The 27293-nt window shown below is 42.4% G+C and overlaps 2 long non-coding RNA genes across 2 annotated transcripts in view; one reads left to right on the plus strand and one right to left on the minus strand.

Annotated features, from left to right (window-relative positions):
• Window positions 1-1638: 1638 nt before the first annotated feature.
• LOC140532870 (uncharacterized) lies at window positions 1639-20933 on the plus strand. The gene is made up of 4 exons (XR_011976708.1): window positions 1639-1725; window positions 8218-8339; window positions 10332-10462; window positions 20799-20933. It is a non-coding gene; the product is annotated as an uncharacterized lncRNA (long non-coding RNA).
• LOC140532871 (uncharacterized) overlaps window positions 14429-27293 on the minus strand; it is a 37867-nt gene continuing 25002 nt past the window's right edge. Inside the window, exons 3-4 of the long non-coding RNA XR_011976709.1 lie at window positions 17854-17966; window positions 14429-16711 (exon numbers count right to left, since the gene is read on the minus strand). This is a non-coding gene — a long non-coding RNA (uncharacterized lncRNA). The remainder of the gene's footprint in view (window positions 16712-17853; window positions 17967-27293) is intronic.

The following is a 27293-nucleotide window of genomic DNA, read 5'->3' on the forward strand; positions in this document are numbered from 1 at the left end:
CTATGGTAACCCTTGCAGAGAAGGTGGCAACCTACATTAGTAAAGGAGATTTTGCACCCATGAGTTTCCCACACCAATGAAATCATAGGTCAATAGTCTTTGTCCCTACTCCCCACCCCGTATTTCTACATCTATCTAGATCTCATCAGTGTGGGTTCTGGTGGATCCAGTTTCAATTCCCTATCCCTATCTTTAAGCAAAAAAATACTTTCTTCTCCCAATTTCTGTTCATGCCCACCCAAATAAATTACGCTTTGCCAACAACACCAACAAAAATCTCCTTATCTGCTTCTCAAACACATCGCTTTTGTGCACTGCTGCTAGGTTTTTCAAACAGACGTCCCAATCCTCCATCCCTCCTTGTTCTCTCCCTCCCACCGCCGATCTAATTCACTGAGGGGCCAGAACACCCAGGAGGCAGGAAACAATTCAGTGTGGGCAAAGAGCTTCCTCCCCTCGCCAGGAGGGAAGAGGGAGAGAATGCCAAGGGGCCAGCCCAGTGCGCATAAGGAAATATTGCCTTTGACAGCCCCAAGCATCATACTTCATAACTGAAATGCATGCAGAAAGGATTAGCTGTTTGGGCCAATAAACCGCATCTGTAGTTACATTCGGACTGGGATAAAATTACCAGGGTTATTAATCCTGATGCTTCAAGGCATAAGCGGCTCACCAGCTGGGGTCAAGAGGAAACTCTGTCCCAGCTTCCTCCTTCACTGTAGTGCAGGTGGGCAGGTCAGGTTTGGCTCTTCCATCTAAATTGCCTGGCATGAGTAACTATCCAGGACAGGATGGCACCTTGGTCTAACCTACGGGGCATAAAAAAATCTAGGAAAGGCAGCCACTGCCTGGTAGGAGCAGAGTTGTAGGAGGGGTAGCCAGGAATCCCATGTGGTTATTGGCATTTCCTGCCATGAGAAGCCCAGAGTAGATCAGGTGGCCCCTGAGGGGACCCAGTGTGGATAGGAGGAATGAATTTCTGGTACTGTTGCCAATCAGAATGGAGACTTTTCCATCCCACTGAGACTATGATTGATGTTGCACTTTGCCCCTTCATTCAGTGAAAGAAGCCAGGTAGAGCATTGTGCTATAGTGGAAAGAGGGCTGAATTTGAAATCAAAGGCTCTGGAATCGCAGCTCTGATCCTTAATGTTTGCATGACCTTGGGCAAGTCTCAACCTTTCTAATTCAGGGTTTCCTCGTCTATAAAGTGAGGCAGTTGGGTTAGATTAAAGATAGACTTCAGGGGTCTGTGAATTTTTAAAAAGATATGTATTTTAATAAATGCATTTCAACCTAATTGATTTCCTTTGTAATTCTATGCATTTTCTTTTGTGTATTTAAGAACATGAGTCTCAGAAGAGTTCCATAAATTTCACCAGTATACCACAGGGGATCATGACCAAAAATGGTGGATACGCTCAGGGTACATGAACTCTATTTTACTGCCTGCCTTCACATCCTTGCCTTTTCCACCCCCACACCCTCCTCCCTGTGTCCTCCCAGAAGCCCCAGGAGGTTATGTTTCCAGGAAGCTTAAAAGAGGGAATTTACTTTGAAACTGGGGAATAGGGGAGCCATTTCACAGAAGTGATTTGGAGGCCAGAGTTCTTCATTTACTCTGGTTCACCAAACACTCAGACCTACAAGAGGTAGGAAATAGCTCTTTTATTTCAATAAGCTACCGTGGAGTCTCAGAATCTGGCTCATCCATATCCTGAAGGAGTAAGTGGGATTTTTTTCTCTCTCTCTTCCTCTGTGCTGTTTCTTGCTAAGGAAGTGCATTCTACAAACTATCCTGGCACTCTAACCATTGGCCTCCAAAATCCCCAAGCAATCTGACTCTGGCAACTCTTACTTACTTGCTAGATTCAGTAGGGGTTGTTTGGGGTACCTGGATATGCAATCATGGCCAAATTTTCCATCAAACAGACCCTGAAAGCCATAAATCCAATAGTAAAAGCATTTAATTAAGACAGAGGCATAGTGCAAATAACAAGAGAAAATCAAGTTATAGATTAATTCTCTTTTTTTTCCATATGCAAACAGGTACACTCCAGAGAATTATAATCTAATTCTGCATGTAAACCTTTCAGAATATCAGGGGAGACATATATTTTCTTTAAAACTCAAGGCCCAGTGGTAAAAGCTTAGTTTCCTGACTTCCACCTTGTGCGTAGTGATCCAGGCTGATCAGACTGGATCTATCTCAGATCAGACTGATAACTGCTTGAAGCCCCTTGGGACAATTTAGCAATCTGCCAAAGCCGGGTAAAAGATTCTTCCAGGATTCCTGGGTTTGGCAATATCTTGATTATTGGGGTCCATGTGTTGCCCTTCCGTCTCACTACTCCAGCTGCAGCCCGTTGTTCACCTCTCCCTCTTGCTTTCTTCCATCTTTAACTGTCCCATTTTTTAAACTTCACACTTAGGAGGAGACCTCCCCCCTACTAATCAGAATACACCTGCTAAGAATTCTTTTCTGTCCCCAGAAATATGGCCTTCTGGAAAATGTAGTCCAGGAAATTGTTCCCAATAAGCATTGTTCTCTAAATCCTAAGTTTCATGGGAAATGATGACTTATGGATTCTTATCCTCAATCAGACCCATTTCAAAACTTTAAGCGAAGAGGAGAAACCAGAATTCAGGGAATAGACATGATTTACCCTGTAAGAAATACCTGTGACATCATCTGGATGGGGTAATATAGGCAAGGGCTGGGACGTAGTGATCATCAAACTCTACCAATACAGGGCTCTGTTTCCCCATTCCACTGCCCATCCCTGCCAGCATATCTGGCCATTTTGATGTTTGCCCAACTGGATACAAAGGTAGAACTATGATATGCTGAGTGTATGCATGATATAGATATGCTAAGTATATAGAATTCAATTTCCTGAACTAGTCAGACACAGTTAGATCTTCATGGACTCACAGAGTTCCATGGGAAATGCAGTGAGCCTATGGAAATCCCTGGAATTAGAGTCAAAAGACCCAAATTAAAAAATCTCAATGCCACCACTTCCAAGTTTTGTGACTTTAAGTAATTCTGTAAACCCTCTTTGTACATAGCTTCCTCCTAGAAAATGAATGGGGGGGATGTGGGAGGGGAGGAGTAATGACTTCTCCATCTAGAAGGGGGAATGGCTATGAAAATCAAATGAGACCACAGATACACCAACTGTGAAAAGTCTCTAGCACCATATGTAAATGTAAAGTGTTATCCCCCAGCCTCTGGACCACATACACGCATCATTAGCCAAGGAATTATGACATTTTTGTGTTGGCAAGGCCCCAAGGAAGAAAGGGGTATGGGGTACAGGTCTGGCTTGGGCAGAGGTTTCCTGAGGGGGAGAAATGGAAGACGAAAGCCAAATGTAAGGGAGGGCCGTTTTGTAGAGGACCCTGAAGGCCAGGCTGAAGCATTTGGATTTTATCTTGTAGGTAGAGGTGAGGTCTTTGAATGTCCTGTGCATAGTGGGGTAATCTCATCAGCATCTAGCAGTTCTTATGGAGATCTTCAAACATTTGGGGGTCCTACCTGCTGAATTGTTTCCTAGAGGGCATGGGTATGGTCTGTTTAGCATATAAGCCATTTATTAAACCTGAAAACATCAGGCACATTCAGTTTGAGCAGAGTTATGAACGTGATACTTTTCAAAACTACATGGATTGGGCCAGCTAGGTGGTATAGTAGATAAAGTACTGGCCCTGGAATCAGGAGGACTTGAATTCAAATCCAGCCTCAGACACTTACTAGCTGTGTGACCCTGGGCAAGTCATTTAACCCTTTTTGCCTCAGTTTCCTCCTTTATAAAATGAGCTGGAGAAAGAAATGGCAAACCACGCTAGTATCTTTGCAAAAAACAAAACAAAACAAAACAAATGAGGTCATGAAGAGCTGGACATGACTGCAAAATGACTGAACAGCCAAACCACCGAGCACTAATTCAGTTAAGTGCCTACTATGTATAAGGAATGATAAGAAGGATGCAAAGATTTTTAAAATATGGAGTCCTATCTTTGACAATCTTGTAATTCATTAGGGAGACTCAATTTTAAAAAAAAAGAATGTTTAAAATAAATAAGTAATCATTTTTAAAATGAGCATCCATTAGGGAGGAATTTGGTTGGGCATGTGAACTGAAAAGTGTCTTATAGGAAATGGGAGATAATGATACATGAGGACTCTAAAGAAAATGGGGTTGGGCAGGGAAATCTGGTAGAAAAGTTGGGATCATATGTCAGTCCGAGAACTGCCTAAGGTAGTCACATGGAAAGAGTGATTCCACAGGGATACAACAATGGGTCTCCAAGCAAGGGTTATTACCCAGGGTGTGACCCTAAACGCAGGTGGATCACCTCAGTGATTGGGGCACCATGATGGATGGGCACAACAGCAGCTTTTGGGGAGAGGAGAGGAAACTGACCATGGATTAATCAATTAGGACTTCTCCAAGGAGTGAGAGATCACAGTCTTTGTGAAATCAGAGGACAGGGGCCTCTCAGGTATCGATGATTTACACACTTCTCCTTACAGCTGGGAAGGCAAGACAGACACACCCTGTGAGAGGTCCTTGGTCAGATGGGAGCAGGGGAGGGGGCTCAGAAATAGATCCTGGGAATACAGACAAGCAGAATGCTGGGAAGACTTTCTTCAAAACAGGGCAGATATGCAAAAGAGTCAGGGGGGAACACTGGCAGAGAAAACAGCACTATTAGGAAGGTATATTAATTATACATAATTGTATATTAATTATATGTTAATTAATAAAATATTAAGGTATATTAATGTGCTTATACACTTGGGAATAATTGAGGAAGCCCCAAGCCTTCTCCATTGCAAGGTAAACCAACTCAGTTCTAAACTTTCTTGGTTGACCTTATTTCCCAGAAAAGTTCTATTTTGTTAATTCCTTCAATCATTGTACTTATACAATATTATATGTACATACATGTATATACAATCACTTATGTAGCATATTACAGTCTTCAAAGTACATGCCTTACTCCAATTTCTCCCATGACAGAGTCTAGACAGATGTTATTATCCCATTTTACAGATGAGTAATATGATAAAATTAAGGCTAAAAAGGGTGATCCTGCCCATCACATTTATTGCTTCTTAAAGCATTTATGTACCGCAACTGTTTAGCCATTCTAGAACCAATGGGCATCTATTTTGTTTCCAATTCTTTGCTAACACACATACAATGTACACAATGCTACTATAAATGTTTCCATGTATATAGGGCCTTTCTGTTTCCTACCTCGGCCTATATACCTAACAATGGAATGTCTGAGTCAGAGGACATTTGCCTTTGTGATCTTTTCCATACATGCCAGCACTGGGTCAGAACTTTGTCATGTGGGAGATTCCACCTGGGCAGAAGAAGGAACAAATAGAGTCCAGTGGACATTCATCTAACAATACAGATACCCAAGGACTCATCAGATGCTCCCCTCGTGTGGCGGTGCAGGCCAGGGGGTGGAAGGGGGTACATCTGAACTCACGACACAAGAGGAATGGTGGTACAAAGAATGGTCACAGCCTGTGAAGGCCACAAATGTAGACATGGCCACCAGCTGAAATGGGCATGGGGGAAAAGAGGTGCCCAAGGTGAACGTTTCTCAAAATTGTACCAAGTGACCAAGAAAGAGAACTCTATTTGAAAGCATGGCAAGATTGGGAACCCAGGTTCAGAACAACAATCAATCACTCAACAAGCATTCATTAAAGGTCTTCTGTTTCCTGGGCACTGGACAAAAAGAACACAAGCCCCTGACCTCACGGAGCTTTCATGGGCGGGGGTGCCTTACATAAATAAGGAAATACCAAATAAATATAAAGAAAGAAGGCAGCAGCTCTGAGGACAAGAGGAGGACTGGGATAGAAGGTGGCACCTGAGAAGAGCTGTGAAGGAAACAAGGGATTCTGGGAAGTTTGGGGGGGGGGGGGTCTGTATTCCAGACACAGGAATGACCAATGCCAAGGTGAAGAGGGGAAATGAAACCTCACATGTGAGGAGAAGCAAGAAGGCCAAAGATGCTTCTACTGGGCAGAGCCAGAGGAGTCAGGAAGGAGCCTGGGACCAGAGCCCCAGGATCAGGTGTAAGGCCTAATCACAGCCTTGACATTGAGATTGACCAGCCTCCTGATGACCAAGTTCCCTCCCCTCCCTCTGCCTCTGGCAGTCTTCCAGGCTTATTATCTACTGAGAAGCAGTGCAATCCCTCGGGCAAAATTTATGCCCATTTAGGGAGAGAGCCAGTGTCCCCCACGTGGTCTATTTTGGGGAGCTCTAGGTCCTTCCCAAAGTGATTCCCCACCCCCACTCCAGGCCCTGTGGAGCACCTTAAATACTCACCTTCCAGTTAAGTTGCTGAGGGTCCAATTGAAATTTAAATGTTATCTAGGAGAGGTAACAAGTCAGACCCTTGTTCAAACGGCCTGATCACCGAAGGTCCTGAAGAAACAGGGCAGGGGCCTTTTGAAGAGTGGTTGGGAAGTCTGGAACACCCACCCATTAAGAGAGCAGCCTAGCCAGGCTGGGAAGGACTGGGAAAGGGCTGGGAAAGAGACTGAGTCTATTTGGAGAGCAGAAGTCCGGTAAAATGCAAACATCCTCCTTCATAGTTTTATCCTAAGCCGCACCAGCTCAAGGAGGGAGCCTGCTGTCCAGTCCCAGCTGAAGTCCCTTTCATTCTCACATTTATCTCATGCAGATGACAGCAAGTGTCATTTTATTGGGCTAGTAGCGCCTTGGAGCATGAGGCTGACCCACGTTCCGCTCCTGAAGGGAGAAAAACTTCCTGGGCATTTGGAACGGGGAGAGAAGTATTCCAGCTGAGTGACTGAAAGACCCATTTAAATTTTTTTAATATGATTTAATCCTCTTCTCCCAGGTTTCCTTCAAAGCTCAGCTCAAATGCCACGTACTAGATGAGGCCTACCTATACTTATCTCCCTGATTACCAGTGCTTCCCCTGAAAAATTCCTTTGCATTTATTTTTCATACATTTATACGTATGCATAGTGTTTCTTCTGACAGACTGTGAGCTATTGGAGGGAGAAGCAAGAGCTGTTTCATTGATGGGAAGCTGTTAGGTGCAGAAGGGAAAGTATTAGATTTGAAGTTAAAGAACCTAGGTTCAAATAATGAGTCTCCCAGTGCATTCTTGGGCAGCTGGGGGAACAGAGGTTGTGAAACAGTTGTGAAACATTACATAGAATGTCAAACATTTTTCAATGCATTCATTGGTTTTACTGATTTTTTTTCTACTTTTCTTCCTTAGAAGCATTCTTTGTTAAAAGGATGGCTTTTGGATTAGGGGAGAAGTCTAGGTAATGAAAAACAAAAGATATCGATAAAAATCTATTAAAAACAAAAGAAGAAAGTAAGTCTCTGATGCAAAGTTTGCAGAAACCTGCCCTGGCAGAAAAGTCAGACTGAATTATGTACCACTATGAGGAAACAGAATTTTTCTCAGAAAATGATCTTGTGTGTTTTGTTGTGCTGGGTCTTTGTTTTGCAGTGTACTGATGGTCTCGATGCACTTTGACATTTATTGTATAGAGCCGTAGCTTGGCAAATTGCATCCATTTCCTCAATTCTTAGACCTGCTGGATCCACCCCAATGCTCCCTGGGGCACTGTTCTCTCTGGAAGTCCATAAAAGCAGCCAGACTGTCTGGGTCTTTATCCTCTCAGGATGATAATAGTATAGGAGGAAAAGGTATCATGTAAGAGGGTGATCTTTTTCCAAAAGAGACCATTTCCAGAATCTTGATGGTTTTCTAGGGTGAGGGAAAGGGAGCAGTTAACAGACAAAAAACAGGGATAGATGGGGAGAAAGAGGAAGAGACAGCCACAGAAGGGGATTTGAGAGGGAGAAATGCCTATCAATTGAGAAATGGCTGAACAAATTATGGTATGTGAATATAAGAGAATACTACTGTATTGCAAGAAATGGAGAAAAAGTTTTCTGAGAAACCTGGGAAGAGTGGTACGGCCTGATGCAGAGCATCAGAGAAGAACAATTTATATCACAGAAACATTGTAAAAGTGAATAATTTTGAAAGACATATTGGGGGTGGTCCTCCCTTGGTATCAAAGATGAATGATGGCGGCATGGGGGGGATGTCTTGACTTTTGAGTAAATTGGATTTAAATGAGGCAGAATTTAGCAAAGCCATCAGCCTCATTCTCTGTTCCAGAGTCATCGAAGTTCAGTGGCAAGACAAAAGACAAATGGCAACTGGTTATAGTAAGAACTAATGATCAGCCATGATTCTTGAAGACCGAAGATGAAGAACACCACCTACCATCTGAAAGAGAGGTAAAGAGTCAAGATACAGAATGAGATACATTTTTGGACATGGCCACTGCTGGAACTGGGTTTGCTTGAAAATATATATGCATATATTTTTGTTACAATAATGTAGTTTGTTAAATTTTCTTCAGGGGAGAGGGGAGAAAATATATGCTTGTTAATTGAAAAAATTTTCATTTTTAAAAAAGAGAGAGGAGGAGACAGGGTGGTGTGTGAAGGGGTGCCTCTTCTCTAAGCTTCTGACACATTCAGACCAAGCCCTGATATTCACCACCTCTCAGTGTTCTTTTCTCAGATAGTCCAGATAAGCTCTGCCTATGAGCGGATGGATGACTCACTTGGGGAAAAGGGTTCTTTTACTTAACTGTAGTTGGAGCAGCAACAGAAAGTTAAGCCAAAGTATAAGGTAAAAGCTAAATACACCAACAACATAAACCAGAAGTGATACAGTGGATGAAGCACTAGTCTTAGAATTAGCAAGACTCATTTTCATGAGTTCAAATCCAACCTCAGGCACATTTTAGCTATACAACCCAGGGCAAGTCACTTAACTCTGTTTGCCTCAGTTTCCCCATCTGTAATGGAGAGGGAAATGGCAAACCACCTTGCCAAGAAAACCCCAAATGGGCTCATGAAAGGTTGGACAAGAGTGAAACAACTCAACAACATACCAAAGATAAGAAGGAAACTAGAAGGTTGGGGTCCTGAGCAGAGTCACCTCATTTGTGTTTAGATCTATATCTGGAGATGCTTGATAAACAAACTGAGTCATCCCTAACCCAATTATAATTTACCCTATCAACAATATAAATTAAAAATGCTGGGTTTCTGACAAAGAGTTGGCAAAAGCCATCCTTTAGTATTTGCAAGGCACTGCATACATGAACCTAGGATTCTATCCTCCCCAAAACTGTTATTTTTTTACCCACATCAACAAAATTGACCTCTGGCACTTACCTGCATGACCTTGGGCAACTCACTGAACCATCCTAGATCTCAATTCCTCACCTGCAAAATGACCTGTGAGGTCCCTTCCAGCCCTTGATGGATAATCCTATGTCCCTACCTAGTTAAAATCACAGGTTTGATATAAAAAACAGAAATGGATGGATAGATGGATGGATAGATGAACAGATCGATGATAGAGAGATAGAAAAGTAGGTGGATGGATGGATGGGTAGATAAATAAATGGATGGACGGAGAGATAGATGACAGATTAGAAAGATGGATGAAAGGATAGATAGATGAGAAAGATATAAAAAGTTAGATAGGTAGGTAGATAGATGAATGGATGGATAGATAGAAAGGTAAGTAAGTGGATGGATAGACAGAAAGAAACAAACTAAGAAAGAAAGAAAGAAAGATAGATGGATGGATGGATGGATGGATGGATGGATGGATGGATGGATGGATGAATGGATGGACAGGTAGACAGATAATAGATAGAAACATGCCTACATACATATATACATAATTATCTATGGATATATATACATACTTAGTCAATAAGAAGACATATGCACAAATATAGTCAATTAGGAATTTTTATAATACAAATAAACATTTTAATAGTTTTTTCCATAAGCATTTAAATTTTTAAGAGCCAGGTCCTAGGATAGGTCACATTTTGAACCAAACTCATAAGTTATAAGGCAGAGCGATAACAGGCTAATCAAACAGAGAACCCTAGAGTCCCGCCTCACAACCTAGCCTTCCCAACCCTAGGTCCTTAACTAGCCTCCTTGTGTACTTGGCCCCATTCTGGGGCAAAGATCAGACCAGAGGCCCAGGCCCAGCAGCCCCATGTATCTCTATGAATAAGAAGCAAACAGAAGAACCAGGGAGTCTGGGAAGGAGTGGTAACTGGGGTAAAGGAGTCAGAGAGTCTCCAAGAATAAGAAAAGGGTTGCAAACTGTGTCTAGCCCCGGGTTGGCCAGAAAACAAAAACAACATTCTGAGTGTCTGTGGTTAAGGACTGCTGGGCTTACGCTCGCAGGTATACGGCGGCTGCAGCAGCAGTAGTAGTATCCTGGGATGTCAGTGGACAAAGAGATCTGCCTCCGATGGAGTCACAAAGGTACCTCCTCTGTTGCTTGTGGAGCCCTGGAATCTAAACATCTAGAAAGGGTGAGCTTCAAAGAGGCCCCGAAGAGGGGAATACTGGGACGGTTTTACTAAAATGTGACCTTAGCAGAAACACAGGCTTGATGAGACAGCTGCATGTCTCAGGCACCTAAGAGCCCAGAGAAAATGCAGAGGCCTAGGAAGGGACTGTAGAGGCCAGGAGGTGAACAGACCAGGCGTATGCAAGCAGACTGGGGAGGCCATGCAGGAAAGAAAGAAAGGAGAAGGAATCAGGCCAGGCAGAGCAAGGGTAAGCATGAGGGGATTGCTTGCAGTATGTTGTCTAGGACTACAAAGTTAATAAAAACAATCTAAGGAATGAAAGGGCTAAATCAGATGCCTATGAATAGTTTTCATTTTGAAACCTTACTTTCCAAAGGAAGCAGCTGCCAGGTTAATTTCTGGGCTCTTGCCTTTGGGGAAAGCAATACAGACCCTCAGGGGCTAATAAGCTTCTCAAGGGTAGGGGAAGCATCTTATCATCATCCCCGTGCCCCCACCCATCTCCCGAGCAAAACTGTGCACACCAAACACAGATACAGGACCCAGAGGTCACCTGGTCCGGCCCCCTCATTTTGACAAGTGAGGAAACTGAGTCTCACAGAAGTAGTGTGACTTGCCAAGACTGCAGAAATAAATGACGGTGCTGGAATGTGAGTCCAGGTCGTCTGGCCACAAATCTAACAATCTTTCCACTGTACCACATTGTAGGTCCTTCATAAATATCCGTTGGGTTGGACATTCCAAAAAGTTTATTGCATATGATCTCACAGTTCTCCTAGCCAGCTTCCTAGAGAATTTTCTTAGCTCCTTTGCCAATGGAATTAACTCCTTGAGAACAAGGACTGTCTCACTTTTGTCCGTGTATTACTGGTGCCTAGCACCTATGTGCCTAATAAACGCTCATGAAAGGAATTGGTCAATGGTAGAACCAGGCCTGCTGGAGAAGGAAATGGCAAACTACTCCAGTATTTTTGCACAAAACAAAAACCAAATGTGGTCACAAAGAGGTGAAACAACTGAAAAATGACTGAACAAGAAGAACCATGTCCATAAGATTTCAATTGACCTTTTATGACCATCCGTAATGACATACAGAAGCCATCTGGCATGGTAGCTTCAAAGCCAGGAAGGCTTAGTTCAAGTCTCCTCTTTGACACATACAGGTTATTTGCTCCTGAGGAAATCACTTTACCTCTCAGTACTCAAAGCAATGTACTTAAGACTATGCATTTCAGAGAAGGTAGCACTGACCTAGAGAGGGAGTGAGGGTTTCCTTAAGACTTCCCTCTATCAACAAAATCACTGGTTCAGTACCAGGGATTTTATTTATATTAAGATTAATTTATATTACATTCATTTTATTTGTAGAAATGTTATTTAGGGTTTTAAGATTTACAAAGTATTTTAAGTTCATTGTGTCATCTCATCTTCATAACAACCCTGTGAAGTAAGTATTATTTCTGTTTGACAGATAAGGAAACTGACATTAGGTGACTTATCCAGCTAGTAAATTATTATACTGTTACTCTGGGTCTGAGGCTGAATTCAAATCCAGGTTTGCCTCCAGACTCCAAATCGGGTTTCATTTATTATACCATTCTGCCTGACTCTTGTGCACTATAATGCAAATGATGAGGACATTGTATAGTAATTTATCTACCTTGACTCACAGTGTCCAGAGTAGTGACAATACCAGTATCAGCTAGAACAGGACAGCTACATGACTTGAAGACATCCCTGTGTGAGGCACAGGTTACCCCTGTGTGCCCTAGCCAAATGCTTCCTATATGTGCATCCCTCCACATGTGTGCCGTGGCCCCACTTGTCTGTGTCTCCACTTGTGTTCTCTAGTGTGTCCGCTCCTCTTACTGACTTGGTGTGTATTTGTAGGTGAGTGTGTCCTGGGCTTGGGGGGAAATGTTGTGTTACCGTTTGCCTTTGATTTGAACTGTCTTCTGACTATCTATAAAAGGAAAACACATGGGGGAGGGGGCTTGTAAGACCCACAGGTTAATTTGAACCTGGAACAACTGTTCACTAAATGATATACTCTAATGAGTTGCGGGTCCCTAACTAAACAATCCATTCTCTTCCTTCAAACTGAAGCTTACAGGAATGGAAGGATTAAGCTAGCAGTCCTGAGACTAGAAAGGGCCTCCCGAGAATAGAAGTCATTGTGCTTTAGGGTTCATTTTCACATCTAGTCAAAGTGCTGATTTTAATTCAATGGCTCTTCTGGTTAGAATTTTAAAAGCTGGAGAAAAGCCCAAATCAAGGCAGAGATGTTAAAGTGACTTTCCCCAGGTGGCCCAGCCAAGCCAGGTCTTCCCCTCCCCCACCCAGGTTCTTTACACCAAAGATGCTTCACAAACTGAGATTAAAAGGTCTCTCAAAGTGTGAGGCACATCCCCATGTCAGAAGAATCATTCAAACATCGCTGTCATTTAAAGACAGCTCCCTTTCTGTGAGCCCCACTCCCCCATGCCCACCCCACCCAATACATTCCCAGGATTTAAGGCATCCTCCCTCCTAATCCTCAATGCCATCCTAAAGGCAGCCTAGTGGAAACCCAGGTGGCAGAGAATCATGGCATAGCTACTCAGCTCCCTCTGATCAACTTTAAACCAATGGTTTGACAATCTGACTCCAACCTTCATGCCATCTTCTCACACCTCCATGTATTTGCACACATAGTATCCCATACCTTAAAGGACTCTCCAGCCCCCAACATCCCCCTTCTTACTAAAATGGATCTTTTCCTTCCAGGCTCAGTTCCAATGACTCCTCTTCTATGAAACCTTTGCTCATAATTCCACCTCCTCCGAAAGTCATAACTTCCTTCTCTTAACTTTCATGCCCCTCTGACCTTTTCAAAGTGATGTGCCAAGCTACAACTACTTTCCTAATGACAGTGTGGGATGATGGGCGGGCAGAGGTGTCAAGGGGAAGAATGGTACTTGGTAACTGCTGTTTGCTGAAATGGAATGAGGAGTAGGGGGGGGTCAGTCCAGGAGATGCCAACCACCAATTTACAAGTGGGAAAAGGGGCACATATGACAGCTGCCAGTATTTGAGGTTGGAAGCAGGTCTTCCAGATGGAAGGGAGGGAAGTATAGTTGCCAAAGAAAATGACCCTGCCTACCATCTTTGGCATGAAAGGTGGGGCTTTGCCAACTCTTGGACTCTGCAAGCTTAGCTCTGAATTCTATGTGGAATTGGACTCATACATAGCTTCTGCCTTAGCGGTGCCTGGAATAATCAACCCCAACTTCCCAGAAATACAACTGGAGGAAAAAAACTCTCTTTGGGCAGGTCTCCAGGGAAGTCCTGCCACCTGCAAGTCTCCCTAAGTGGTAACAATGGCATTGATTCAACTATGGCTGGATCAGGGCAGGGAAGCTATACATGGGAGCCCTTTCACAAACTGCTGGCCGCCCTGCTCACTCGCTGTTCGCCTGGCGAAGCTCACACGGACGCTAAAGGCCAGCCTCTAGTTCTCCTGGAACCAGGCTGTCTGGGAGGAATGAAAGAGCCCAGCCAGCTCACAAAGGAGGGAGGGCCTGTGTACAAAGCCCAATTTGGAGAAATCACAGGCAGAGAGATGGGGGTGGGGTGGGGGTGGGGTGGGGAAGGGAGCCAGGGCAACAGGACTTTTTCTTTTCCTTCACCTGGAGGTGCAGATGGGAAACACCCAGTCTCAGCCTGATGGCCCTGACTGGACTGCGCCCAACTGATGCGGCTGGCGAAGCTGTTCCAAGGTGTTCTTACTTCAGGTGGTGTGACTGACGTTATGTAAAAGGAGGGTAGACACTGCCCAGCCCTGGGCACTGGGCTACATCTGCGTAGGTCTGTCAGTCTGTCTGTCTGTCTGTCTCTCATCTCTGCTTTTCTCTTTTCTGTTGTTTTCTCTTACTTGTTCTTCATGTCTATTTCTGCCTCCCTCCTGTTCTGTGACTGTTCCTTATCTTTTCCACCTCTTTCTGTCTCTACCTCTCTCTCCCTCTTTTGTTTTCTCCTTTCTCTGTTACCCTCTTTTATTTGTCTTTGTCTCTGCCTGTCTCTCTCCCCTTTGCTCCTTCTAACTTGTTCCTTCCCTCCCCTTCTGCTCCTCACCTTTATCTCTCTGCTTGTCTATCTCGGTCTCTTTCCCATTTGCTCCTTCTGTGTTTTCCTACCTTCCTCCCCTTCTGTGACTCATTTTACTTCCATTTTCTCTCTGTTCCTGATTCTACCTCCCACACCTTCTCTGTTATTCTCTCATGTCTCTCTCACCTCTCTTTCTCATTTCTGTCTCACTTCTCTTATACTTCTCTCTCTTCCCCTCTCTCATCCTCTCTCTCTTTCCTTCCCTCATATTTATCCATGTACAGCATTCTAGCTTGGCTTCCTACATCTCCATCTGGAACACAAACAGAGCAGATCCCCAGGGTCTGCTGAGACACCCAAGGCGTGAGGAGGAGAGGCAGGAGCACATGCCTTGGTCTGAGCACTTGAGGAGGCTGGCAGTGGAATTCATGGCCTCTCCCTTACCTGAGTAGTCAGAGATGATTGAGCTAAAACTTACGGATTCTTAAGAGGAGCCAGGCAACCTCATTAGTGAGGCCGCTGAGTCACCCACCAGGGAGGGAGCCAGGCTGTGTTCATTAGGTTTTTGCTTGAATGAGATACAGGCCATGTAAATGAGAAGTCCAGTCCTTGTTATTGTGGTAATGATTTCCTAGCTCGGGTGTACAGGGATGAGTTGGGAGGCTTGGCTGCTTGCTATATCCTGTTGACTTTTCAGCCTTTGCATTTTTAATACTCACACCACAGGCTGGATCCAGCCACATGACTGGGGTCAGAACTCATCACTCCTCAGGCCCAGGCATCCCTGGGGAGGGTAAGTGAGGAGAATCCCACTAAAGAGAAAAAGAAGAAGAGGAAACAGGAAATACAGGGAATGGAGAGAGGAGGGAAGGAGCGGAGATGGAAAGTGGGAGAAGATGAAGAAAGAGAAGAGAGGGTAATGAGGAAAAGAAAGATGGGGAGAAGAGCAGGACAGGGAAAGATGAGAAAGGGGGCACAGAATCTTATAGGTAGAGGAAAGAGAGGAGGAAAAGGCAGAAAGGGAAAGAGACAGGAAAGGGAGAGAAGACAAAAACAAAAGGAGAGAAAAGAGGGCAATGGATGAGACGAATGAGAAAGGAGAAAGGGAACGAGAGAAAAAGGGAGAGAAGAAAAAACCAAAAGGAGAGAAAAAGAAGCAGAGAAGAGGAAAGGAGAAAGGGAAGAGGAAATCAGAGAAGAGAAATATAAAATGAGAAGCACTTTGCTCTTCTGCTAAGTGTGTCCTCAGATCTGAGGCCCAAGCTGGCCCAGCTCTGGCCAGCAAGCGGAATCCCAGCTACCAGTGGGAACAAAGATGGTGGCTCCTTACCCCACCCTCAGCCCAGCATTGGAGACATGTGGTCAGTTGGGATTACATTAAAGAGGAATTAGCAGATATTTCCTCCACTTAAACTTGTTAGTTTGCATGGACAGTAGGGGAAAGGGTGAAGGGAGGACAGAAGGAATAAATGACCCGATCTGCAAAGGGGACTGCTTGGGGACTCAGGACAGCCCAGAAGACATCTGCCCCACCCAGTGCTCCAGGAATTCAGAGGCCTGGTTTCTCCAGCACATGCCGTGTGTGTTATTCTCACCACAAACCAGAAATATGTTCCCGTTTGAAATGGTTGGATCCACAGCTGTTTGAAAATCCCCTGGTACTTCTGAGACAAATGATCCAAGTCAGACTGTGCTAACAGGGTCAGTTTTAGAGCCAGGAGAGAGGTGTGCCCAATGCAGGATCCCTGCAATTCCATCCTCGGGTCCATCAATCACTTCCCAATGGAAATCCTGTGGGGCTGTCAGACTCTTTTACAATACTGTTTACATTAAGGGATGATATGAGACTCCTCTAGCAAAAAGAAAAAAGGGAATCCAGAGGCCCAGGCCAGATGAGCAGCCTTGACTCACACCAAAGATGCTTCAGAGGTGGTGTTCCTGCACAGGGCATGAGCTGGCCCATGAGAGCGTCCCAGAATTCAAGATTGGAGAAAAGTACTCACCATCATCCCAGGGGGCTGAGAGATTCTATAGTAAAGGTTCCCAGAATTTCTTCTTAGAACTTGCTTTAACGTGGGATGAGGGGGAAAGAGGTGTCTACTTATGGGAACGTCATTTCTTGATTTTGCCTCAGACCCTTTTTTCAAGATGGGCAGCTTTTCCCTGCAAGAGGGAAGAAATCAATCAGAAGGCTCTTTGACTGCCCCCCAAAGAAAGCCACTGAGAGCCACCACCAGAAACACCAGAGGATAAAGTGGAGGAACTAGGTCTGCGTATTGGGAAGGGAAATCTTCCAGCTGTTGCAGCTGCCAGGCCTTGCTAAAGAAGGATTATGCACCTGTTTAATCTTGATAGAAAGCTCCCAAGTTACAAACTGTTCTGCTCGAACACACCCCATTAAATATACCCAGAGTCTAAATGTAATAGAGGAAAAAAATACCTTTGAAGTAACAGGCTAGAAGTGATACAGGCTGGCCCCATGTTATGTTTGGGAAAAGAGAAGAGGTCCAGGTGCAGAGCTAAATTTCCCCTGAGGCCATGTTGACCTCCTTGGTGGAAATCAATAGTAACAAGGTATGGAGGATTGAGGTGGCAGAAGTGAGTCCTTCCTCAGTGCTGGACTGCCAGTGCTAACATACAATCCCTCCTCAATTCCACGTCAGGTCCAGGGGCCTGATTGTTTCTTGCTTCTGCTAAATTCATTTTCCTAGAGTAGCCTTCACCTTCCTTTTAAATTGGATAGGTTGCTGTCTCTGAATAATCCCAGGGTATAACCAAGGGAAGAAACTTTGTCTGGGTGTCATTTCAGATAAAGGGGTCTTAAGGAGACCCAGAAAATCTGGGGTGTACCAGATCTCAGGAGGTAACCAAGGTAACCAACCACAATGACCAAACTTCCACTTACTGAAGAGATTGAGAGACTGATGATGAGAAGACCTCATTTGTTGAACTGTCTTGACTGTGGTTATCAGTTCTAGGGTTTTTAAAAAGTAGATCTTTATTAATAATCCTTTTTTAATATTGCCTAGATTTCTCCTGGTGTCCCTCCCCTTTCCTCTTTCCAGAAAGCTGTATCTTATGACATAGAATTTTTTTGAAAAAAGATAATAAAAAGAGGATGAAGAGGAAAAAAATTCAACAAAACCAATCAACACATTAAAACAAAATCTGATCTACTACATCGATGGACTCCAACCTCTGTGAAGGAATGGGGAAGGTGTCTTTGAGGTCAAGTTTATTCTTTACAATTTTATAACATTCAGTTTTGATTGCTTTGTAGTGGCCTTTCTTTCCATTTAACTTACTGTAGTCATTATCTATATTGCTTTCCTCATCCTGCTTACTTCATTCTGCATCAGTTCATATAAGTCCTTCCATATTTCTCTGTATTCATTGTGTTTGTCCTCTCTCAGACTCCCTGAAAAACACAAAACTATAGGATCAAAGTGTCACTTGCCCTGGTGACAAAAATTGCTCTGAAATGAATGACTTCTCTACCTCTACCAACCACTGCAGATATTTCCTTAGCATCCATCTAGCTGCATATCCTAGTGCATCCTGGGCCATCTCCAGTCATCCTGAGGAATATCAGGTCACTGGATTCAGATGACTTTGAAAGAGAAGTGAGGCTGGTGACCTGCACAGCCCTCCCTCACTCAAAACAAAGTCAAGTGCAAGTCATGTCATCATTTCTCTGATAGCATGATCTTCTTCGGCAACGAAGGACGAACACGATGTCACTGGTAAACTGTTCTTGTCCCTGTTCCTCTGAAAATTTACAATCTCAGATACAATAGACAGGAAAGCAATATCAAATGAGTGAACAAAATAAATACTTCTGCAAAGGCTGCTGGAGGTTTCTGACCTTTACCTGGAGTTCCAGGACTTCATATGGTCTCCAATCCCTAATGACTCACTTTGCTTCTGATCACCCCCCACCTGCTATCTCCATTTTAATTCTGGAAAGCTCCTAGGTCTGGTTTAGCGCTAGATTTTATGTTTACTATTCCTTCTCAGCCTTGGTTTGGCTCATCTGTCACCCAGATCTTCCAGCATCTATCTGTCACAACTCAGGGACTATTGAGACGAAAGACTTCAGCTCTCAGAAGTGGGCCAGGGCCCACTTGGTCACATGAAGTGTCACACAGATAGGGCTGCAGGTGTTCCAAAGCCCTTGGTCACCAGAGTGTTGCAGGCTCCTGGAGGAGACTGTGAGCCAGATCAACTTCAGTGCTTTATTGATGTGATTTGGAATGGAGCTAACCATCCTGTTAGTGTTCACACTGGGGAGCAGCACAGAGTAACCACTCAGGAAGTCTGTACTGTCAAGGCTTCTCAGTGTCATCAGGTCTAGGGACTATTGATTTCACAGCTATTGGTTCCCCAGCCCCTGATTACACCCCCACCCCATATACCTACACAGGACAGGGAGAGCTCCCTTCCCCCACACCAAAGAGGTGATGCTGGGCTTTGTCAAGTGTTGGATTTGGATGGTATCACTAAGTTCTCAGAATGACTCTGTGATGCAGACATACGCAGGCAATCTGCCTTCTCTCTCTTCCTTGAGCCAGTTAGAATCCTTGGCAGGTGGCTAATTGGTAAGTATTGCATTCCAGGTGCCATGCTTTGAACTTTGGCAGGGTCTGGGTGAGGACGTGTGGAAAGCTGCTTTTCATCCTGTGACTGTGGTGATGCTGGGAAATATGAGTTCTTATCCATAACCCCGTGATCATGGAGGTTGTAGAGATGAGATATTGGATATCTCTCCCCTCCCTTATGCCCTGCTTTTCTTGACTCCTTTCTCCCCAATATGCTTTCAGGCCTCCAACACTCAGCAAATTACTTAAAGCCTCTCGAAACTGAGTCAAACAAATCCCTGTGGTATGGTGAACTAATCAGATTTTCTCTTTGCCCCAAGACTCATCTGATTTTCAGAAAATCAAAGAATGTCAGAGCTTAAAGGAATCTTAGAGATCATGTAACCCAAAGGTCCTTAGCCTAAAGTCCACAAACTTCCAAAATATCAGTGGATAGAGTTAGGTTTTTTGTGTGAGAAGGGATCCCTGAAACCCAGATAGGAAAAAATTATATTTCAATATAATTGGTTTCCTTTGTAATCCTATAAATTTTATTTTATTCATTTAAAAATCTTATTTTGAGAAGGGTTTCATCAGACTGCCAAAGTGACAGAGGGACACACAAAAATTTAAGAACTCCTAGTCTAATCTAATCTTCTCATTCTGTCAATGAGAAAAAACCAAAGACCAAATATGGGGAATGACTTACTGTTGGCTGAATGACTCAAGTCAGAGCAAAAAATTGGCTCTCCTAACACACAACCCAATGACCTTCCTGTGATATCACTTTGCCTCCTTGTTGCTGGCTTCCTTTAAATGCATCTACAACCTAACATACTATTTTCTACCTCTTGGAAAGGAATTGATTCTGCCCTTCTTGGGTTACAGAAAAGCACGTGAGGGCACTATCATTTCTTCAGAGGTAGAAGTACGGTCCCAGAGTTTAGTGTAAAGAATATTACTTATGCCAGAGCAACTTGGTATGTTGAGCAAGCTGGTCTTATGAGTAAGCACAGGTAGCTTCTCCATGGGATATAATTTGAAGTTTAGGGAAAAGTCACCCTTAGCCCCTGATTATTCGTACCCCCAAACACCACAGCAGATCAGAACACCTGAAATTTCCAACTGTGGAGTCATTCCTTCCAAGGTCTTCTCATAAATTTGAACTGGGTTAAAAGGGTGTGGTTCAAGTCATGATAGAGGGAATAAACAGGATGCCTTTCTGGGTCAAGCCAGAGTTCACTGGTAGCCAAGTCCAAGGAGCCAGGCAGAAGGCCAGGAAGGAATCCAGAGCAATGGCCCAAAGCCAGGGAATTCAGAATGGAGTCAGAGGGGAAAAAGCAAGAAAAGAACAGGAAATGTCATCATGACAATGGCTCACATTGTACAACTATATCCTGGACTGAGTTCCTTTAGCCAGCAATATCTTTTAAGTGCCTACTCTGTATGAGGCTGCATGGTATATGCTGGAGTTACAAATAATAATAATAGCAGAAAAACAAAGAGTTTATATCTGATGGTTCAGTGGACCCAGGACTAAACTTGGAGTGATGAAAACTGGGTTTTAACACCTCACTAGCAGTGTGAGGACAGGCAAATTACTTAACCTCTCTGATCCTCAGCTTTCTCATCTGTAAAATGGGATAACACTATCTATACTTTTTACTTCCTAGGATTTTTGTGAGGACCAGCTGAGTAGGCAGCTTTTGTAAAGTGCTTTGCAACCTCCTTCCCACATCCTCCCATGGAACAAGAAGAAGAAAAAATTCATAATAAATATGCATAATCCAAGAAAACAAATTTCTACCTTGGTCATTTTTAAGTTGTACATTTTCTTTCTCATTACCTCTCTGTCCTGTTTCATCTTCAGTCCTCTGGACTCATAATTTATCATTGTGTTAACTCGCATTCTAAAGTCTTTCAAAGTTATTTTATTCTAAAATGTTGTCAGGACATAAGTTGTTCTCCTGGTTCGACTCACTTCTCTCTTCATCAGTTGACAGAGCTCTTCCTAGTTTCCTCTGAAATTGCCATTTCATCCTTTCTTATGGCACAGTAATATCCTATTATACTCATGAAAAATCATTGTTTTGCCAAAGGTGGCAAACAAATGATAAAGGTAAAGGTGGGTACTCCTTGTTCTCTAGATTGAGGCTACTGCAAAAAGAGTTATAATAAACAGTATTGTACATAAAGATCATTTTTTTCTTCCATTGATCTCTTTGGATTATAGACCTCGTAGTGACATAGCTGGGTCAAAAGGTATTCACAGTTTAGTCATTTTGGGGATATAGTTCTACATTTGTTTTGAAAACTTTAAAACTGTGTAAATATCAATCATTATTATTCTACTGAGGGAAGAAAACATACAGGTCACCAAAGACACAGCTATTGGAGAAGGGGAGCAGATTCACAACTGGTGAAATGAGGGAAGGATTCCTAAAGAAATTACCCCCTGAGTAGAGCCTTGAAAGAAACCAAGTCAGAGTAGAAATGAAGTCCAGGCATGAGAAGCATAGTCTGTACAAAACTATAGAGGAGATTGGAATGCCAAACAACTTGGCTGGAATGGATAGTATGTGAAGGGGAGTCATGTGAAAATGAGTCTGAAAGGTGGGTTGGTGTCAGATTATGGGGACTTTGACATGTCAGGCTAAGGACCTGGCACTTTATAATAAAAGCAACAGAGAGTGTTTGAGCAAAAAATGACAAAGTCAACTGCATGTTCAAATTGACTGAGATATTTCCTGTGTGGGCAATTTTAAATACACTAATACTTCCCCAGCTGGGATCACTCACTACAACTTTGGAGCCAAACACAGAATATTATTAAGACTTCCTCCCTTTCCTCAGGCTCTAGTAAGTACAGGTTCTGTGAATATCCTAGCCTGTGTCCCTCTGCCTTGAGTTCCCTCTGTACCCAAAGATACCCTGTGCCTTAGAAGAAACTTGTAACTCCTTCACAGTAGCTATCAAAATCATTAAGTCTTGCTTAATTCTAATGCAATCATGACCTGCTATTTGCAGTTTATCTGAGACATTCATTATATCTTTTCTAAGAGTCTCACACTCTAGCAATCTAGAATGTTCTTACTTGAAGGTCTAGTTCCCTGGTCCCTTGATTAAGCATAAATTTTCCTTTAAAAATCCTACCACATCAAAGTTATAAGTATGTGAAATAAGGAAATTGGTTCCAGCCCACTGGAAATATGTGTGAATTAGAATCATTCATTATTTGCACTCACTGGGACTTAGCTCTAATAACATTTCACTTATGTCCTTTTCAGAAAGTCAACTCAGGTACACCAAACTAAATTCCATTCAGCAAACATTTGCTAAATGTCTCCTAAGTGGCACCAAACTCCTAGATTGAGAGCTGCAAGGGACTCCAGAAGCCACCTAGTCTAAAGTCTTCTTCATTTAACAGATGAAGAAACTAAGGGCCAGGGACGTGAAGTGATTTGCCCAAGATTATTCAAGGAAGTAAGTGGCAATGCCCTGGGCATACATAAGGACAAGAAGTCAGTCACTATTATCATGTAAGGTTGTGTGGTCTACTGGTTAGGAAGACTAAGGAGAGAGCGTCGAAGTGTTGTGCCTACAAATATTCAAGGAGTATTCTTCAGGGATAAAAAGAATGCTTTTAAAAATGGAGGAAATTTTAGAAAAGAAAAATATCTCAAATTTAAAAAAAAAAAGAAAGGAAGGAAGGAAGGAAACTGCTATGGAACTGAGTAAACATTGGTCAACCATCAAGAAAATAAAAACTGACAGACATTTTATAGCATGTTTGCCACATTCCTCCTCACTCTCCTATCAGCAGACAGGCCTCTGACTCAATCCCACGTGAAGAACATAGGACTTGGAGAGGTCCCACCCAAAGAAAAGCCAGTTTCTAGGAAACAAAAAACCACAAGTTGAGTCTATTAGCAAAAAAAAAAATCTTCCCCTTTAAGTCAGTGCACTTAAAAAGTAATCCATTTGGTGAAGAAAACAACAGCAACAAAAAACAGCTAAATTTTATATGTACTTATATGCATACATACACATACATGTATATATACACATGTACATATATACCTATACATACATATATGTACATACACATGTATGTGTGTGTATTTTTATATACACACTATTTCTTAGCCACAGTCAACTCACAAAGTTGGTGTGGGGTTGCAATCTGTGCTGGTTGAAGAAACTCTGAGCCCAGTGAAATTGCAAATCTCCTGAAGATGAAATTTGGTAAAGGAACTCAAAGTATTTAACAGATCTCACCTATTATAGTTTGATAAGGATAAAGGACAACATCATGTCTTGAAAGAACATTAAGCCAGGGTCAAGAAATATACCTTCTAGGCATAATTCTTTTATTCCTCTGCTCTCCAACCTTGAATACTTTACATCACAGATTCTTAATCTGGGATCCACAGACCACCCCCCATCCAGGAGTACCTGTGAAAATTTCAGATCTGTGAACCTGGATGAGAAAAAAATTAAATCTTTATCTCAATATAACTGATTTGCTTTGTAATCCTAAGCATCATATTTTTTGCTCTTAAAGACATGATTCTGAGAAGGGGTCTGTAGGCTTCATCAGACTGCCAGAGGGGTCCATCATACCCACACACAAGGTTAAGCCCCTCTGCACTTTAGTATTACTTTGAGTGAAAAGATTGAGGAATCTCACAATCAAAAGGGGCCTCAGTGCCCATCTAGTCTAAACCATACCTGAAAAAGAATTCCTGCTCCAACACATCTGAGAAATGGTCAGCCAGACTTTGTTTGAAGACCTCAAGTTAGGAAAAACCTATTGCCATTCCAGGTTTGGACACTTCTGATTTTTAGGAAGTGTTTCTTCACCTCAAGCTTCAATGGCCTCTTTGTAAATTCTACCTGATGTTTCTAGTTTTTTCCTCCTGGCACAACAAATCTACTCCCTTTTCCATATGGCAACCTTCCAAGTACTTGAAGATAGTTATCATGTACCCCCAGAAGCATCTCTTCCATAGGCTAACCATTCCCACTTCTATCCCACATGGATGGTCCTTTGTCATCCTGGTACATGTAACATCCTCTGGACACACTATAGCTTATTAATGTTCTTCCTAAAGCGTAATACCCTATTATAATATAATATAGAATAACGTAATATAATGTAAACTACTGGTTGAACCCAGTAGTCCAAATGGAACCTGACCAGGGCAGAAAAGAGACTATCTTTTTTCTAAGATATCTTTCTTTTGATACATACTTCTCTTAAGCTTAAGTATAAGTATACTTATAGGAAATGTATTTAAATATACTGTTCTTAATGCAACGTAAAATTCCATTAGCTTTTTTCCCATTAGCTCATTGACTCGTATCATTAATATTGAGCGTGTAGTCCCCTAAAATGCTCCAATCTTTATCATATAAGCTATCCATGCTTCCCCTATTTTGTACTCACTTAACTCAATTAAATTCATCTTATTCAATTCAGCCCAACTAGACTGTCAAGAGCTTTTTGAATTCTAACTCTTTCCTTTCTATTAGCTATTCCTCCCAGCTTTGTGTCATTTGAAATTTGAAAAGCATTCTATCTACACCTTTTTTCACTAGTCACCAATAAAAATGTTTAATGGCATAGATCAAGCCCAGAGCCTTTGTGCACACCTCTGGAGACCTCCTTCCAAGATGACATTGAATCATAATGATCACACTTTGGGTATGGACATTCAGTCAATTCTGAATCCACTCCCTATAGTAAGAATCTAGCCCACATTCATCTTTTGCATTAGAATAGCATGAGAGACTTTGTCAAGCATTGTGCTGTAATTCAGCCTATTTCTACAGTGATTCCTTGTCCAGTCCAGCAACTGTTGAAATGGAGGTTGGCATGATTTGTTCTTGATGAAGCCAAGATGTCTCTTTGGGACCATTCTTTTTTATTCTAGATATATAATTATTTTTTTAAATTATTTTGTTTCCAGTTTTCCACAATCACTCCCATAAGTCTCAGATTTTCTTCCCCTTCCTCCCCGCTCCCTCCCCAAGAGAGTGTGCAATATTATATAAGTTCTATACATACATTCTTATTAAATACATTTTCACCTTAGTCATGTTGCATAAAAGAATTAAAATGAATGGGAGAAACCATAAAACAAAACATAACACAAGAGAAAATTATCTGCTTCATTCTGCAATCCAATTCCATAGTTCTTTCTCTGGATGTGGGTGGCATTTGCCTCAAGAGTCCATTGGGAATTTTTTAGGTCCTTGCATTGTTGTGATGAACTAAGTCTACCAGAAAAATTCCTCGCACACTGTGGTTGTTGCCGTGTACAAAGTTCTCCTGGTTCTGCTCCTTTCACTCAGCATCAGTTCATATAAGTCCTCCCAGGCCTCTCTGAAATCTTCTAGTTCATCATTTCTTATAGCACAATAGTATTCCATTACATTCATATACCACAACTTGTTCAGCCATTCCCCAATTGATGGGCATTCCCTTGATTTCCAGTTTTTGGCCACCTCAAAGAGAGTTGCTATAAATATTTTTGTACATGTGGGGCCATTTCCCATTTTTATGATCTCTTTGGGATACAGTCCTAGAAGTGATATTGCTGGGTCAAAGGGTATGCACATTTTTGTAGCCCTTTGGGCATAGTTCCAAATTGCTCTCTAGAATGGTTGGATCAGCTCATAGCTCCATCAGTAATCAATTAGTGTGTTCCAACTCTCCCACATATTCTCCAACATTTATCATCTTCCTGTTTTGTCATGTTAGTAGATTATAATTTTAATAACACGTGCCAAACACTGTGCTAAGTGCTTTACAAATATGATCTCATTTGATCCTCATGACAACCCTGGGAGGTAGGTGCTATTATGATCCCCATTTTACAGTTGAGGAAACTGAAGCAAACAGAGGTTAAATGACTTGCCCAGGATCACCTAGCTAGGAAGTGTCTGAGGCAGGATTCAAACTCAGGTCTTTCTGACTCTAGGTCCAGTTCTCTATCCACTATACTACCTAGCTGCATTGATAATAATGTTCATTAATCATCTCTTTATAATACATTCTCCCAAGGTCACTGACCATGTTCTTATCTTTTTAAAGATTCAGGACAACATTTGCCCTTCCTAAATCCTGTGGCACTTTTCCCATACACTATAATTTTTTTGCCCTTAACGACATTTGTTTCAAACTTTTGGAAAGACATGGACTCCTAATACAAAAGCTTACTACTGCATGCAGAGGTGTAACAGTAAACACCCCAACATACACAGGGGAGCCTGCTATCACAGGTTCTTTGATCTGTTTTTCTAAAGAAAGGCAACTTTTGAGGGGTTAACATTCTCCTTTAATCAAGCACATATATCATTTACTTAGTTCAGGAAATCAACAGACAGGGCTTCCAAACTGTCTGACACAAGCAATACATATATCACAAATCAACAGACAAGTCCAACCGTCTGACCATAGTTGTCAGAGAGGGAAGCACCAACATCTGGATTTTCAAAGCCAGGGGGCTCCTCAGTGGCTTCCGAGAGTCTTGTCTGGCACACAAAGTTTCTTCCAAAAACTAAGCCCCCCATGCACTACAAATTTTCAAAGATCTTGACCATGCCTCAGCCATGACATCTAATTTTGTCAACATCCTAAGCTATAGTCCATCAAGGATTGGTGGCTCTCTTACTTCCCACCTTCTTCTTCTGAAGTATCAAGTCCCTTTCAGCTATTTTTATTCTATACTTTTTAGTCCAAAGATTATTCTCATTCAAATCAATTTAACCCAAAGAACATTTATTAATGTCTGCAATAAGGCAGACACTTGCTAAGTCCTGGAGACACAAAGGCAAAACCAAAATCACTCCTGTGCCCAAGGAGCTTAAATTCTTCATGAAGTAAAGACAAAAACAAAATAAATGCTGAACAACTCTGTCTTCTCATCATCATCCATTATCATTACCTCATCCACCCTAAGCATCAGTGACTTGGGGACAAGAGTTCCCTCATTACAGAAAAAAAAAATTAAACACCAAGAAGAAGGTCAACAGAAAATCCCAATCATTTGTCAAACAGAAAAATGTCACCTATAAAAGACTATTTTGCGATTAAACATTCAAAGACTTAAAAAATGATTGATCATATTTACATTACTGTAACTTCAAAAGAGTATATTAAA

Source organism: Notamacropus eugenii, chromosome 3 (assembly GCF_028372415.1).
Source record: "Notamacropus eugenii isolate mMacEug1 chromosome 3, mMacEug1.pri_v2, whole genome shotgun sequence".
NCBI lineage: Eukaryota > Metazoa > Chordata > Mammalia > Diprotodontia > Macropodidae > Notamacropus > Notamacropus eugenii.